The sequence below is a fragment of the Suncus etruscus genome, chromosome 9, assembly GCF_024139225.1.
Source record: "Suncus etruscus isolate mSunEtr1 chromosome 9, mSunEtr1.pri.cur, whole genome shotgun sequence".
NCBI lineage: Eukaryota > Metazoa > Chordata > Mammalia > Eulipotyphla > Soricidae > Suncus > Suncus etruscus.
This window is the reverse complement of record NC_064856.1, coordinates 80349305-80367555: the sequence shown is the minus strand read 5'-3', so window position 1 is coordinate 80367555 and position 18251 is coordinate 80349305.

Below are 18251 nucleotides of genomic sequence, written 5' to 3'. Positions count from 1 at the left end.
AGAGGAGAAAATATTTGTCTCTGCCAATTCCTGAAGGAGAAAAGGACATCTAGAAGAGACCATTTATTTAAGGTCTTTCATTTTATTTACTTAACACTAAACTGGAAAATAATCCCAAACACATCTGCTTCATTGTGAACTTTTAAAACACAGCTTATAGAACTTATTAAACTTTTAATAAACACAGGTTTATTAGTTTCAGTAAAATATGGGCTCCAGGAAGATGCTTCTACATTTGCTGAGAGGGGGGAAATATCCAAGCTCTTCAAAGTACCCCATTCCTACTCATTTGGAACCACGTATTTGAGGTGTCTTGACTGAAGTATACTGCAGTCATCCAGTTTTTATTCAGGTGGGGAAAGAAAGCCCCAAATTATTCTGCTTAAAAAATTAATTCAGTCACACTGTTTAAAAATAGTTGAGTTTCAGTCTACAATGTTACAATTGTGTACATTTCACGACCTATGTCCCCAAGGTTCTCTCCTGCCTCCCCTCCACCTCCTGTAACTCTCTTTCTTTCATTCTCTTTTTTTCCTTTCAGGCACTCTAGTTTGCAATACTCCTACTGAAAGGCGATCAAGCATCACTTTACCACCTTTCAGCACCCAGTTCTTGGCCAAAGTGATCAGTTCAACTATCATTGACATAACAGTTCCTTCTCTGTCTTAACTGCATTCCCCTACTCTTTGTGGCAAACTTCCTACTATGGACTGCTCTTCCTGAACATCATCTCTATTATTTTTCTGGGAATTATTTTTCTTACCACAGATAAGTGAGATTATTGAATGTCTCTTTTTCTCCCTCTGACACATTTCTCTCAGCACAATAATCTCCATATTCATCGATATCTATGAAAATCCCATACTTTCTTTTATCCTAATAGCTGCATAGTATTCCATCATATAGATTTATTACAGTTTTTCCAGCCACTCATCTGTTTTCAAGCACTTGGGTTGTTTCCAGATTATGACTATTATAAATAGTGTTGTCATAAACATGGGAATTCAGAGGAATTTTCTGTGTGTGTGTGTGTTTTGTGGGGGGGGGGGGTCCTGGGGTATACCCTAGGAGTGGTATTGCTGAATCATGTACAAGCTCAATTTCTAATTTTTTGAGGAATATCCATATTATGTTCTAAAACGGCTGGGCCAATCTACATTCCCACTAGCTGTCAATGAGAGTCCCTTTCTTCCCGAATCTGCATCAGAACTGATTTTTTTTTTTAATTTTCGTTGTGATGCGTGCCAGTCTCTGTGGTATAAGATGGTATCTCATTATTGTTTTGATTTGAATCTCCCTGATTCATCAGTGATATGGAGCATTTTTTATGTGACTTTTGGCCATCAGTATTTCTTCTTTCAGGAAATGTTCACTTCTTCTTTCCACTTTTGGATGGTGTTAGATTTTTTTTTTAAATTCATTCTTGCTGGGGCCCGGAGAGATAGCACAGTGGTGTTTGCCTTGCAAGCAGCCGATCCAGGACCAAAGGTGGTTGGTTCAAATCCCGGTGTTCCATATGGTCTCCCGTTTCTGCCAGGAGCTATTTCTGAGCAGACAGCCAGGAGTAACTCACGAGCACCGCCGGGTGTGGCCCAAAAACCAAAAAAAAAAAAAAATTCATTCTTGCTAAGTTCTATCAGTATCTTGTATATCTTAGATAATCCCTTATTTGATGGCTATTAGGTGCATAGTTTCTCCCATATCATGGATAGTCTTTGTATCCTAGTCACTGTTTTTTTTTTTTTTTTTGAAATGTTTCCTTTGCAAAAGTTTCTCAGTTCAATGTAAGATATCAAGGTCTTTAATCTATTTTGATTTGACTTTTGTACATAAAAGTCTGATTAATGTTAAAGGTCTGTTAATGTTCTACATTTTTGTATGTAGTTGACCAGTTTTTCAGTACCACTTGTTGAAGAGGCTTTCCTGTCCCACTTTATATTTTTTCCCTTTTATTGATGATTAACTGTTCAAATAACTTAAGGTCTGTTTCAGGATAGTCAAGTCATTCCTTTGGTCCGAAGGTCAGTCTTTGTTCCAATACCATGCTGTTACCTCTTTGTAGTAGAGTTTGAAGTTGAAGTAAGAGACACTTCCATCTTCTTTCCCCAAGAATTACTTTATCTATTCAGTGGAGGGATAATTCTTCTTCTTCTTCTTTATTATTATTATTATTATTATTATTATTATTATTATTATTATTATTTTTTGGTTTTTGGGTCACACCCGGAAGTGCTCAGGGGTTACTCCTGGCTCTTTGCTCAGAAATCGCTCCTGGCAGGCTCACAGGACCATATGGAATGCTGGGATTCGAACCACTGTTCTTCTGCATGCAAGGCAAATGCCTTACCTCCATGCTATTTCTCCAGCCCCAGGGATAATTATTCTTTATGAATTTCAGAATTGTCTTATACATTTTTATTTTATTTTTATAATTTTTTATTTAAGCAAATTTATTACATACATGATTGTGTTTGGGTTTCAGTCATGTAAAGAACACCACCCATCACCAGTGCAACAGTCCCATCACCAGTGTCCCAAAACTCCCTCCTCCCCATCTAACCCCGCCTGTACTCTAGACAGGCTTTCTATTTCCCTCGTACATTCTCATTATTAGAATAGTTCGAAACTTAGTTATTTCTCTAACTAAACTCATCCCTGTTTGTGGTGAGCTTCATGAGGTGACCTGTAACTTCCAGCTCTTTTCTCTTTTGTGTCTGAAACTTATTATTGCAAGAATCTCTTTCATTTTTCTTAAAACCCATAGGTGAGTGAGACCACTCTGTCTCTCTCTCTCTCTCTCTCTCTCTCTCTCTCTCTGACTTATTTCACTCAGCATAATAGATTCCATGTACATCCATGTATAGGAAAATTTCATGACTTTATCTCTCCTGACAACTGCATATTATTCCATTGTGTATATGTACCACAGTTTCTTTAGCCATTCATCTGTTGAAGGGTATCTTGGCTGTTTCCAGAGTTTTGCTATGGTAAATAGAGCTGCAATGAATATAGTTGTAAGGAAGGGATTTTTTTATTGTATTTTTGTGTGCCTAGGGTATATATTCCTAGGAGTGGTATAGCTGGGTCTTATGGGAGCTCAATTTCCAGTTTTTGGAGGAATCTCCATATTGCTTTCCATAAAGGTTGAACTAGACGGCATTCCCACAAGCAGTGGATAAGAGTTCTTTCTCTCCACATCCCCACCAACACTGCTTGTTCTCATTCTTTGTGATGTGTGCCAATCACTGGGGTGTGAGGTGGAATCTCATAGTTGTTTTGATTTGCATCTCCCTAATAATTAGTGATGTGGAGCATTTTTTCATGTGTCTTTTGGCCATTTGTATTTCTTTGTCAAAGTGTCTGTCCATTTCTTCTCCCCATTTTTTGATGGGATTAGATGTATTTTTCTTGTAAATTTCTGTCAGTGCCTTGTTTATTTTGGAGATTAGCCCCATGTCTAATGGGTATTGGGTGAATAGTATTTCCCACTCAGTGGGGGGCTCTTGTATCCTGGGCGCTATTTCTTTTGAGGGGCAGAAGCTTCTCAGTTTAATATATTCCCATCTGTTAATCTCTGCTTTCACTTGCTTAGAGAGTGCAGTTTCCTCTTTGAAGATGCCTTTAGTCTCAATGTCCTGGATTGTTTTGCCTACGTGTTGTTCTATATATCTTAGAGTTTCGGGTCTGATATTGAGGTCTTTCATCCATTTGGATTTAACCTTTATACATGAAGTTAGCTGGGGGTCTAAGTTTAATTTTTTGCAAGTGGTTAGCCAGTTGTGCCAACACCACTTGTTGAACAGGCTTTCTTTGCTCCATTTAGGATTTCTTGCTCCTTTATCAAAAATTAGGTGATTGTATGTCTGGGAAACATTCTCTGAGTATTCAAGTCTATTCCACTGATCTGAGGGCCTCTCTTTATTCCAATTCCAATACCATGCTGTTTTGATAACTATTGCTTTGTAGTAAAGTTTAAAGTTGGGAAAAGTAATTCCTCCCATATTCTTTTTCCCAAGGATTGCTTTAGCTATTCTAGGGTGTTTATTGTTCCATATGAATTTCAAAAGTGCCTGATCCACTTTGAAGAATGTCATGGGTCTCTTTAGAGGGATCACATTAAATCTGTACAATGCTTTGGGGCGTATTGCCATTTTAATTATGTTAAACCTGCCAATCCATGAGCAGGGTATGTGCTTCCATTTCTGCGTGTCCTCTCTTATTTCTTGGAGCAGAGTTTTATAGTTTTCGTTGTATAGGTCCTTCACATTTTTAGTCAAGTTGATTCCAAGATATTTGAGTTTGTGTGGCACTATTGTGAATGGGGTTGTTTTCTTAATGTCCATTTCTTCCTTATTACTATTGGTGTATAGAAAGGCCATTGATTTTTGTGTGTTAATTTTATAGCCTTCCACCTTACTATACGAGTCTATTGTTTCTAGAACCTTTTTCGTAGAGACTTTAGGATTTTCTAAGTAGAGTATCATGTCATCTGCAAACAACAAGAGCTTGACTTCTTCCATTCCTATCTGGATTCCCTTGATATCTTTTTTTTGCCTAATCGCTATAGCAAGTACTTCCAGTGCTATGTTGAATAGGAGTGGTGAGAGAGAACAGCCTTGTCGTGTGCCAGAATTTAGAGGAAAGGCTTTCAGTTTTTTCCATTGATGACAATATTTGCCTTTGGCTTGTGGTAGATGGCCTTACCTATATTGAGAAAGGTTCCTTCCATTCCCATCTTGCTGAAAGTTTTGATTAAGAATGGGTATTGGAGCTTATCAAATGCTTTCTCTGCATCTATTGATATGATCATGTGATTTTTATATTTCTTGTTGTTGATGTTGTGTATTATGTTGATAGATTTACGGATGTTAAACAGCCTTGCATTTCTGGGATGAAATCTACTTGATCGTAGTGGATGATCTTCTTAATGAGGCATTGAATCCTATTTGCCAGGATTTTGTTGAGGATCTTTGCATCTGTATTCATCAGCAATTTTGGTCTGTAATTTTCTTTTTTGGTAGCATCTCTGTCTGGTTTAGGTATCAAGGTGATGTTGGCTTCATAAAAGCTATTTGGAAGTGTTCCTGTTTTTTCAATTTCATGAAAGAGTCTTGCCAGGATTGGTAGAAGTTCCTCTTGAAAGGTTTAAAATAACTCATTAGTAAATCCATCTGGGCCTGGACTTTTGTTTTTGGGCAGACATTTGATTACTGTCTTAATTTCCTCAATAGTGATGGGTGTGTTTAGATGTGTTTAGATGCTACATCTTCTTCATTCAACCATGGAAGATTATAAGAGTACAACAATTTATCCATTTCTTCCAGGTTTTCAATTTTAGTGACATAGAGTTTCTCAAAGTAGTTTCTGAATACCCTTTGGTCTCTACCATATCAGTAGTGATCTCTCCTTTTTCAATCCTAATACAAGTTATCAAGTTTCTCTCTCTCTTTTTCTTTGTTAATTTTGCCAGTGGTCTATCAATCCTGTTTATTTTTTCAAAGAACCAACTTCTGCTTTCGTTGATCTTTTGGATTGTTTTTCGGGTTTCCACTTCATTGATTTCTGCTCTCAGCTTTGTTATTTCCTTCTGTCTCCCTATTTTTGGGTCATTTTGTTGTGTACTTTCTAATTCTATGAGCTGCGTCATTAAGCTATTCAGATATGCCCCTTCTTCTTTCCTGATGTGTGCTTGCAAAGCTATAAATTTTCCTCTCAGTACCACTTTTGCTGTGTCCCATAGGTTCTGATAGTTTGTGTCTCCATTGTCATTTGTTTCTAGGAAGGTTTTGATTTCCTCTTTGATTTCATCTCGGACCCACTGGTTATTCAGTATTAGGCTTTTTAACTTTCAGGTATTAAAGTTTTTTTTCTGTGTCCCTTTGTGGTTCATATATAATTTCAGGGCCTTGTGGTCAGCGAAGGTAGCCTGCAAAATTTCTATTCTCTTGATATTATGGAGGTATGTTTTATGTGCTGGCATGTAGTCTACCCTGGAGGATGTCCCATGTACATTAGAGAAAAATGTGTATACAGGCTTCTGAGGGTGGAGTGTCCTGTATATATCTGCCAGGCCTCTTTCTTCCATTTCTCTTTTTAGGTCTAGTATATTCTTGTTGGGTTTCAGTCTGGTTGACCTTTTAAGTGTTGACAATGCCGTGTTGAGGTCGCCCACAATTATTGTGTTGTTATTGATATTATTTTTTAGATTTGTCAACAATTTTATTAAATATTTTGCTGGCCCCTCATTTGGTGCGTATATGTTTAGGAGAGTGATTTCTTTCTGCTGTACATATCCCTTGATTAATACAAAATGTCCATCTTTGTCCCTTATAGCTTTTCTAGGTATAAAGTTTGCATCATCTGATATTAGTATGGCCACTCCAGCTTTTTATGGGTGTTGTTTGCTTGGATGATTTTCCTCTAGCCTTTTATTTTGAGTCTATGTTTGTTCTGACTATTCAGGTGCGTTTCTTGTAGGCAGCAGAAGGTTGGATTGAGTTTTTTGATCCATTTAGCCACTCTATGTCTCTTAACTGGTGCATTTAGTCCATTGACGTTGAGAGAAAGAATTGTCCTGGGAGTTAGTGCCATCTTTATATCAAAGTTTGGTGTGTCTGTTGGTCAGTCTTTTCTTAAAGTAGGCCATTCAGTTTTTCTTTTAAGAATGGTGTTAAGTCTGTAAAGTTTCTGAGCTGTTGTTTGTCTGTGAAACCATGTATTGTTCCTTCAAACTTGAAAGTGAGTTTTGCTGGGTGCAGTATTCTAGGCGAAGCATTTATTTCATTGAGTTTTGTCACTATGTCCCACCACTGCCTTCTGGTCTTGAGTGGTTCCAGTGACAGGTCTGCAGTAAATCTCAAGGATGTTCCCTTGAATGTAATTTCTCTTTTCAATCTTGCTGCTTTCAGTATTCTGTCTCTCTCTGTGGGATTCGTCATTGTGACTAGGATGTGTCTTGGGGTGTTTTTTCTGGGATCTCTTTTAGTTGGTACTCTTCGGGCATGCAGGATTTGATCTCATGTATTCATTAGCTCTGGTAGTTTCTCTTTAATAATGGTGATTCTTCCTGGAGATTTTCTTCCTGGGTCTCTGGGACTCCAATGATTCTTAAATTGTTTCTGTTGAGCTTATCATATACTTCTATTTTTATCTGGGTCTCTGGGACTCCAATGATTCTTAAATTGTTTCTGTTGAGCTTATCATATACTTCTATTTTTATCTGTTCCCATTCTTTGAGTAATTTTTCCATTGTTTGATCATTTGCTTTAAGGTTTTTTTCCAATTTCTTCTGCTGTATGGAATTATTATTTATCTCATCTTCAAATGTACTAATTCTATCCTCAGCTGCTGTTAACCCGTGGGAAAGCTCAACCATGTTTTTCTTCAATTCATCTACTGAGTTTTTCAGACCTGATATTTGACCTGAAATTTCAGTTTGGAGTTTTCTGATTTCTATCTTCATATTCTCTTGATTCTTATTAGTTTTCTCTTCTATACTTTCTTTAATTTCTTTGAACATCTTTCATATTGCGATTCTAAATTCCTTATCTGAGAGACTGACTAGTTGGTTGGTCATGTTCAAGTCATCAGAGTTGCCATCATCATTCTCTATGTCTGGCGCTGGCCTGCATTGTTTCCCCATTGTCACACTTGTATTGTGGTTTTTTCTTTGTGTTGTGGTTGTATTCATTGGCTAAATGATATGCTCCTCTGGCTCCACCCTTTCTGGGCTTGTAAACTTACCTCCAGGGAAGGCTCCAGGGAAGGCGAGCCATCCATAGATGAGCCACTCACAGGATGAAATCAGGTCGAAGATGGAGTGCATCACAGAAGACAGGTAGATAGGGGTGCTGGCATCTGAGTTCCAGCAGAGTTTAGTGGTTTCCCCTTTCTGGGTTTGTAAGCTAACTTTCAGGGAAGGCTCCAGGGAAGGCAAGCTGTCCACAGATGGGCCACACACAGGATGAAATCAGGCCGAAGATGGAGCACAGCACAGAAGACAGGCAGATAAGGGTGCTGGAATCTGAGTTCCAACAGAGTTCAGTGGCTTTCCCTTTCTAGGCTTGTAAACTCACCTCCAGGGAAGGCTCCAGGGAAGGCGAGCTGTCTGCAGATGAGTCACACACAGGATGAAATCAGGCCGAAGATGGAACACAGCACAGAAGATGGGCAGATGGAGTGCTGGCATCTGAGTTCCAGTAGAGTTCAGTGGTTTCCCCTTTCTGGGCTTGTAAGCTCACCTCCAGCGAAGGCTCCAGGGAAGGCAAGCTGTCTGCAGATGAGCCACAAACAGGATGAAATCAGGCTGAAAATGGAGCACAGCACAGAAGACAGACAGATAGGGGTGCTGGCATCTGAGTTCTAGCAGAGTTCAGTGGCTTCCCCTTTCTGGGCTTGTAAAGTCAGCCATTTCTTACTCACTCGCTCGCTGGGTAGCTTCAGAATGCAGTTTTTTGGGGGTTCACTTTCCAGGGCTCTGAGGAGAGCTTGAAGGATTCAAGAAAGACAGAGGAGCACAGGACAGGGCTCCCTTGAGGTCCTCAATTTCCTCAGAAGAAGCACAGCAGGGAGGAGACTCCGCAGGTGAAGCAATCGGCATTTCACCTGCCATTCCCCAGTCAGCCATTTCTTACTCCACAGTTCTTCCTTTATAAACCAAATGGCCATCTTGGGTTGTGACATATGGAAAGGATGTCCCTTTTAGCTACTGTTATATACATCTGAAGGTCAAAATAATGACAAGTACAATCTTTCTCAGAAAGCTTTCACAGACATAATATTAAGCACTTACACGTCTTTAGCTGCTCTTGCATGACCTTGGCTGTGCCCGTGTTGGTGGCAGTGGAGTTTCCCAGTGTTTTATATATTTTTGTGAACTATGTCATGAGTGTCCCTATAGGGACTATATTGAATCTATAAATGCTTTGTGTAGTATGGCCATTTTAATGATTTAATTCTCTCAATCCATGAACAGGGAATGTGTTTTCATTTCCTCATGAGCTTGTTTATTTCTTTAAATAGAGTTTTGTTGTTTTCTTTGTATAGATCTTTCACCTTTTTTAGTTAAATTAATTCTGAGCAACTTGAATTTCTGAGGAACAATTGTGAATGGGATTGCTTTTTAAATACCTCTTTCTTATCTTTCATTATTTGTATATAGGAAAACCATGCATTTTTGTGTATTCATTTTGTAACCTGCCATTTAACAAATTGGATTTAATGTTTATAGAACGTTTTTGTAATCTTTAGTATTTTCTTTTCTTTCTTTCTTTCTTTCTTTCTTTCTTTCTGTCTTTCTTTCTTTCTTTCTTTCTTTCTTTCTTTCTGTCTTTCTTTCTTTCTTTCTTTCTTTCTTTCTTTCTTTCTTTCTTTCTTTCTTCTTTCTTTCTTTCTTCTTCTCTTCTTCCTTCCTTCCTTCCTTCCTTCCTTCCTTCCTTCCTTCCTTCCTTCCTTCCTTCCTTCCTTCCTTCCTTCCTTCCTTCCTTCCTTCCTCCTTTCCTTCCTTCCTTCCTTCCTTCTTCCTTCCTCCTACCTTCCTTCCTTCCTTCCTTCCTTCCTTCCTTCTTCCTTCCTTCCTTCTTCCTTCCTTCCTTCCTTCCTTCCTTCTTTTCTCATTTCTTTCTTTCTTTACACCTGGCCATAGTAAATAATTATTGCTTGCTCTGTACTCAGAAATAATTCCTGGCAGGGTCGGAAACATATGAGTTGCTGGGATTAAACATGGGTTAGCTGCATGCAAGGCAAATGCACTACTGCTGTGCTATCACTCCAGCCCCACATGCCTTTCTTTCAACAATTATGTTTGAATCAATTGATTTAGAGAAATTTGCTATAGTGAATTTAAGTAGTGACTGGACAGTAGGACAGATTGAGATGACATTTTTAGTTTTTTATTTTTCTCATTTAAAGCAAAGATTTCAGACTGTTGTGGGGGTGGCGTAGGGAAGGAAATATAGATCTGTTCACAGCTGTTACTCAAAATACTAGCCACATAACCAGGAGAGAATTTGGCTTAAATGAAAATCCCAGGGCTTTTCATTGCCATCATAATCATTATTGTATCAATTAAGATTCATTTTGGTGTCTACAGTGTATCTGGCATCACATCAAGAAAGGAAGCTGATGATTACAGGAATGGTTTCAATCATTTTGCTTATATCTGAAAATGGCCCAAATGGCAAAAAGCAAAAGCAGAAACAAATCATTAGCATTTTATAATTCAGTAGCGCTTAGAATCACAGCATATTAGCACTAGAAAAGAATCCAACAATTCTGTTGCATAGATTTCAATTTAGATGAAACTCAGTTCCAGAAATGATAATCTTATACAAACTAATATAGAAATGACAATTAGTAAAGGATAAAACTTAGTGTTAGGGAAGGGCAAGACTTATATCCATGTTTCATAATTCACCATTTTACAAGGCCACATCTCATCCACAAAAAATGATAATCTTAAAAATCTGTAAAATATAATATGCGAGGAAAAAGAAGAATATTGTGAAAAATAAGAAGAGGGGGAATATGAAAAGGATTTATTATCTGAAAAAGAAGAGGAGGAAGGAGAGTAAGAAGAGGCAAAGAATAGTAAGAAAAGAAGAAAATGAGGAGGAGGAAGAAGAGGAAGAAGAGAAGGGGGAAGAAGGAAAAGAAGAGAAGAAGAAAAGACAGAAAAAGAGGAAGAAGAAGAGGAAGAGGAAAATGAAGAAGAGGAGGAGAAAGAAGAAGAGGAAGAAGAAGAGAAGGAAGAAAAGAAAGAAGAGGAGGAGAAAGAAGAATAAGAGAAAGAAGAGGAGAAAGAGGAAGAAGAGTCTACAGTCACACCACCCTGCACGTGCCCAATCTCGTCTGATCTCAGAAAGAGGAAGAAGAAAATGAAGAAAGAAAAAAGAAGAAAATGGATTGAAGATCTATTTTTAATTTATTTTCTTATAATAGTGTATTTGTTTAAGTACCATGGTTGTAACATGTTTGTAGTTGGGTTTCAGTTAAAAAAATAAACAAAAAAATAATACAGTTGGGGTGGAGGTATGACATCACTGGTGGTGGGAATGCCCTTGATTTATTATCACTATGTACCTTAAATATTGCTGTGAAATATTTGTAATTTACTTCAGCCACAATAAAAAAAGAAAAAATATAATATGTGTACATTTCTCTTTTGAATTATTCTCTAAAAATTGGGAATCAAGCCATTGGAGTATACTGTTCTGTTTTTTTCATCTTAGTTCGTATTAGTTTTTTGTTTGTTTTTGACCACACCCAATGGTGCTCAGGAATCATTCATGAATGGCTCAGGGCACCATATGGAATGCCGGGGATTGAACTTGGATCAGCTGCATGCAAGGCAAATGCCCTACCCATTGTACTTTCACTCCAGCCTCAATTAGTTTGTATTAGTTTTAGGGAGAAATAATACTGAGGATTTTGGTGAATTTGCTTTGGCTTGATTAAAGTATTATTATTAAAATAATAACTATTATTCAGAGGCCAGAGATAGTTCAAAAAAGGGCTGAACACATTTTCAGGAGGCCTGAGTTCTGCAGCATGGAAAAATCCTCTGAGCAGTTCTGGGTATGATAACTGTATTCCAAAATAAAACAAAAATAATGTATTTTTTATTATTCAGATGATCAGTGTGAAGAGTTCTAAATAATTTTGTTATTCTATAGAAAAGCCTCATTTTAGTCTTTTAGCAGACATTTGAATTGCAATACTATGCAGGAGCCAGCAGAGGGAGATCGGCACTTTGCTTTGCTAATTTTGGTCAGGTTCTCCTCTGATTTCTTATTTCTCCCCTCTTTCATTTTATCTGTATTTTCGCAGTGGTGAAAAGAATCTGACTTTTTTTTTTTACCATACTTTTGAGAAGGGTAGAGGTTGACTTCATTATTGTACTTTTATTTAAATTATAGGTCAACAGACTACCAAATGAGCTGTGTCTGGAAAGTTCCTAAGCATAATAGAAACATACTATCTTCTTACATTGAGCTACTTCAGTAATTTTAAGTAAGTCAAGCATATATTTTTTCACTTCTAATAATATTAAGAGGAAGTAACACTGTAATAATATTTGAAAATATCTCATTGCTTGTTTTTTTGTTACAGGATAAATATGTACTAACTCCAAATAAATTTAAAATTTAAACAAAAAATTTCAGTTTCTGAAATTTTGAGTGTTACTGTGTATTTTTTTCATAAATCTTGATCAAATGTACAGATTCGTTGTTGCTTTCTTCTCTAGGTTTTGAGGCCACACCTGATGGTGCGCCCAACATATTCCTGGCTCTGTTCAGAGATCACTTCTGGCAGGATTTGGGGTATCATATGAGGATCTAGGGGTAGAACCTAGGTCAGCTACCTGCAAGACGAGCCCTGTTCTTTGTTTTTTTTTATGTTTTTTTTTTTTTAATCTCTAGCAACAACTTTGTGCTTTTATTCTTAGGGCTGAGAACTAAATTTAATAACACTCGTTTTCAGTGTTCACCAGAGACTGTTGTAGAAATAGCTCGCTGAAAAATTTAATGTCAGTATTCTACAATTGAATAGGAAGATGCATAGACCATAAACACCCAACCCATTAGGGAATCTAGATTACTTTCTGGAAGAGTATCATCTCTTAAGCTGAATTATAGAATTTAAGTGGAAAAGTTTTCTACCCATTAAATGCTGTCATCAGCTCAGTCCCCTTTCATAAGCTTTCCTAGGCGCTTATTTCTTGGTCACTCAATAATATTGAGAAAACCTGCTGCATTGTATTCCTCATCCACACATGTTTTTGACTCTTAAGTCCATACCTTAAGCAATGGGCACAATCATTAATTATCCCCTCAATAATGTTCAACATGGGATTTAGTGAGGATTCATAATTTCTCATTGTTCTCATTCTGCAGTTTATAGAAGAAAAATAACAAACATCAATGAGCTCATCTCTCTCTCTCTCTCTCTCTCTCTCTCTCTCTCTCACACACACACACACACACACAAGCTCTCTCTCTCTGTCTCAGAATTTAATCTTCCGGTTTGATTGTTGCCCACAGTAAATGTGCAACCCTTTCTCTGTCCTGTTTCATGGCATGATTTTAATAATTTTTTTTCTCAAGCTAGTTTGAGTAGTCTTTCTTTTCTTTCAGTCACATGAATTCCTACTGGCATAAAGGATTATTGTGGCAGAAAGAGGGTAAAGGATGTTTCAAGGCCAGAGGAACAAAGACATAAAGACATTAAAAAGGGAGGGGGATGCACAATGAAATATAAATAGATCAGCATTGTTGAAATGTTATGAAAAAAAAATGCCAAGAATTGAAATGGGAGATAGGCCATTTTAGGGATTTTAACCATACCCTAAAGAAAAGTCACAGAATGGCTTATGACAGTGAGGAACATAGTCAGTTTTGTGGTTTAGATAGTTCACTCTGGCAGGGGTTTCTTCAGTTTCTTCATTCCCTGAAATGATTATTGTGTTATTCCAACATTAGAAAATCCTCTGGAAATGGATTGGGACATGAAATTATGAATTGTTTCACTAACCAGAGAAACCCCATGGTTATAAATATTAACTTGATTGCTTTCTAACCATCTTTCCTCCCATTCATTTTGAATAAGTAAGTACATAGTGATCAGGTAGAAGAGATAAAATCAGGGTATATTTTGGAAGTAGATAAAGAGGGCTGATGAGTTTGATAAAACTAGCTACATTTCTTATGATTATGAAGCAAAAGCCTGAAACCTTGCTTCACTTATATTAATTTATTCTTTATCAATCCAATTATCTGTGTTATATGTACCATACCTTTCCTATTTTAAAGGTGGTAGGAAGCTTTAAAGACTAAATACTAGCTTGAATCTTATTAAATTATCATTTATGCCATGTTCAAAATAGCTAGTGAGTTATGAGCAAGTATCTGATCTGTTCAGTGCTAATATCTGACTTAACAGGCTGTATGATTACACATATAGGTAAAGAGTGGGGGACAATTGAGAATTAAGAATGATTCACAGGGGGGTGGAGAGATAGCATGGAGGTAAGGTATTTGCCTTGCATGGAGAAGGATGGTGGTTTGAATCCTGGCATCCCATATGGTCCCCCGAACCTGCCAGGAGGGATTTCTGAGTGTAGAGCCAGGAGTAGTCCCTGAGCGCTGCCGGGTGTGACCTCCATCCCCCCAAAAAAGAATGATTCAGAGAGAAGAGAGATAATTTAGAGTGGTATAGAGCACATACTTGAGATCATGAGTTTGATCTCTGGCACCATTGTAACTCCCCTCATGAACCCTGATGTGTGATGTCTCTCCTCCATTAAACTCTTGGGTCTCTTTTCAGAAGTCTTTAAATAGTGCTAGGAATCTTTGAAGGAAAATGATTCTGGGAGGGTCTATGAAGTAGATAATATAAAGGAAGGGAACAATTACCTATGGATAATATACATTTAAGATGAACTTGGGACATGCAGAGAATACAATTCATGAAAAGGCTATAAGACATTAATGTATCTAATGAATCTATGAACTCTCTTGCTAAGGAGTTGGATGCCATTGATTACTATGTTTTCAATGAAATAAAGATAGTAGGTGAGATCTAAGGAAAGTCGTTTGTTTAGGTGGGTACTTAATGCAGAAAATCACCTTTGACATATTGCTGAGTAGAGATGAGATCACACTCTTGCATTAGCACTCTCTGGGAAATAGGGAATTTGGGAAGGAGAAAATTATCTGTGGAGACATATACAGCAGAAATTTCCTATAAAATATATACTGAAAACTGCCCATTGGATTAAACAACCAGTGAACCTAAATTATAACAGTGCTAGTAAAGTGGTTCGGCAGACTTAAAGACTGAAAGTATATCAGAAGGATAAATAATAATTTTAAGGGTTTTTTTTGGTTGCATTATTAAGGAGAAGAAAAAGGTATAATAATTAGAAGAAGATTTGGAGAGAAAAAATAGACTTTTTCTTTGGTAAGGTAAAGATAATGTATGTCAGCTGTAGGAAAAAGTCAGCTGAAATACTGAAAAAGTAAGAAAAGCATTTGGAGTGGAGGCCTCACAAATGAGGGAGGATAGAAATTAAAGCTCCGAGATGGAGGAGTTCACTTTGATCAGGTGTTGGGACACTGAACCTCTGAGCTTAAGGAAAGTTGGTGGGATGCATGTAAATGTATATATAGAGACATAACTTTGAGAGATATCTGACTTGATGTGACTGATGCTTTTAATTTATAGGAAAAGTGGCTTGTAGGTATAGGATAAATAGAAGAAAGTATAGGATAGTCACTACACAGTATAGGAGGGTAAGATGACCCAAGGTAAGAAAAAAATGAAACTGAATCAAGCGTTGGTTAAGGAAATAGAGTAATCTTATATGATAAGAATAAGAACTGATATAGTTTTGAGGTATTCATAGTTTAACCCCCAAGTTAAAGTCAGACCATTTATTTATTAATTCAAAGTTTGGGTTTTACTAAGTTTAATTTACTTTAAGGATAGTTGTTCAGGTAAGTCAATGATGGTCCTTTAATAGTGTATAGGGTATTACTTAAGAAGTTTGAAGTAAAGATATAATTATTAGATAAGAATAGTACAATTCATTTTTAACTATATATTCTCAAGGAAATGCCCCCAAATTAGTTCTATTGCTCAATAACAAAAGAAAAATTCTCACAAATATAAAAGGATCAAAGTAAGTATAAACCAGTAAGAATTAGTGAACATATTCCTTGGGAGAAAGCTGCTGCTCTACTTCATTAAAATCAAATGGTAGATATTGCTTTGGTCTGCATCAGAAGTTGGATGAGAGTGCTTACAAAAGATGATTTGGAGGGTGGTGTAATAATACAGTGGGTAGGGCATTTGCCTTGCACATGGCCAACAGACCTAGGTTCGATCCCTGGCAATTCATATGTCCCCTGAGCACTGCCAGGAGTAATTCCTGAGCACAAGCCAGGAATAGCTCCTGAGTGCTGCTGAGTATGGCCAACCCACCCTTCCTAAAAAATATACTTTGGAGTCAGAATAGTTAATTGTTGTTTTATTACCATCTTGAAATTCTGAAAATTGAGTTCCCATATTATGCACTTACCCACTTTGTTGTAAATCAACGGTCATACATCCAAATATTTTCCTCTGTTCTCTCAATTTTAATCTATTGGTTGGAGAGCCTGCACTTTTTTTCTGGCACCATACAATTTTGATTGCTATAACTTTAGAGTAAATTTTCAAATCAGAAAATAAAAGCCCTATATTCTTTATTTTTCAGAAGTGTTTTTACTGTTCAAGAATTATATAGCTCCATGCAAATTGTAAAAGTCTTTGTTCCAAGACCTTAATAAATGTCAGCCTAGGAGCCTGAGTGGTGGTGCAGCGGTAGGGCATTTGCCTTACACGCTGCTGACCTAGGATGGACCACGGTTTGATTCCCTGGCATCCCATATAGTCCCCCAAGCTAGGAGCAATTTCTGAGCGCATAGACAGGAGTGTCACCGCGTGTGGCCCCAAAATAAAAACAAATGAACAAAAGTCAACCTAGAAAGATTATAATAATTCTCTACAGTAGGAAAAATTACAGGAAGTTGAAATTAAGTAGTAGGCGATCATCATAAAATATGAAATCTAACTTGAAAAAATATATGCAAATATGTAAAGAATTCTGACAAAATATGTATAAATCTATTTATTGATAAGTATAAAACATTGTTGGGCATAACAAAGAAGTCCTATCTAAACAGTCAAACCAAAATCACAGATTGAAATGTCAGCTATAATATCAATTGTCTCCAAATAATATATGATTTATTATAATCCTAATTAAAGTCTTAACAGAGTTTTATTGTGCAAATTGATGTGCTGAGTCCAAGGTTCTAACAGAAATGCAAATGACCTTTTACAAGCAAAGAATTATGAAAAATTAAATAATCAAATTGAAGGATGTACCTGATTTCTTTACAAATAAATATTTACTAAATAAAGGCTATAAAATAGACTTATATCCATAGTTATCTATATATCTAATATGCCAAGTTAATTAAATGAAGAAAGGATAATATTTTAAATCAGTGGTCTATAATTGTCAAATATCCAAATATGAAATGTAAGCCTTGACCTTTATGGGTAAACTGAGAAAAAATAGCAGCACTAAGTGATTGAGGCTGTTTTCCTTAGGGGCAGAGATAATTTTTTGACTTTTATGAGATAGAAAGAATCGAGGTTCCTGAACAAATAAAGGATTTAGAATTGCTATGACAGGAGAATGATAAAAACGAAAAAAATTGATTCACCTGAGATTTCTCTTGAGAAATCAAAGGCTCCAGATTTTTTCATCTGACCACTGATGAAATCCTAAGGTATCCAGCATAAATAAAATTCTGCAGCAATACTTCCAACAGTCTTGGATATTAAAGACTTCTTAGGAATATCTAGTCATTAAAATTTTTAAATAATAAAATTTTGCGAGAGAAAATATGTGAAAAATGTGAAAAAAGAAGAAAATTTACCAACATGCTGGCAAAGAATATAAGAACTTTAAGGTCTTGAGAAAATATAATACTCTGAAAGATATAGAGTAATATTTATTTCAATGACAAAGGGAGTATAAACCAAGAGGAAAAATGGGATATTATGCTATTAGATATGTGAATTTGAAGAACAATTGAAGAGAACTTAAGTAATTCAATGGGAGGGTTGGATAATAGGTCATAATAATAAATCACATTTATTCAATTGCAATGAAGAGTTGGAAAATTAATCAAAGTCTGGCATAGATAAGTAAATGAAAAGTAGTTTAAGAAATTAGATGTAGACAGAATGGAGTAAGGTTGTGTAAAAGGTAATTAGAATTATAGAATAAAATAGAGAACAATTATTTAAAGAAATTATCATCATTGAATGGGTTATAGTTATAGATTACATATATTGGTGTTCTCTGTCTTTTATTTAGCCTGTCAAATTTCTTTTTCTACCAGTGTATTCATTTTTTGAAATTAATCTAATCCCTGATATATCTGGGTATTTAGTGATCATCATACTATTTGTTTTTTTTAATCTCATTTGATCTGTTGCTTTTCTCTTTTTTGATGGATTAATCAAACAATTTTATTAATTATCTTTCTTCCTTAGTAGAAAAATCATAGTCTGCCATTGATTAAAGTTGTGATATTCAATAAAGAACACATGGCTATTTAAATAGAATTAATTTTTTCATGACCAGTTTTAGAAACCACATGTATACAGTCACTATTGGACAGAACATACATAGA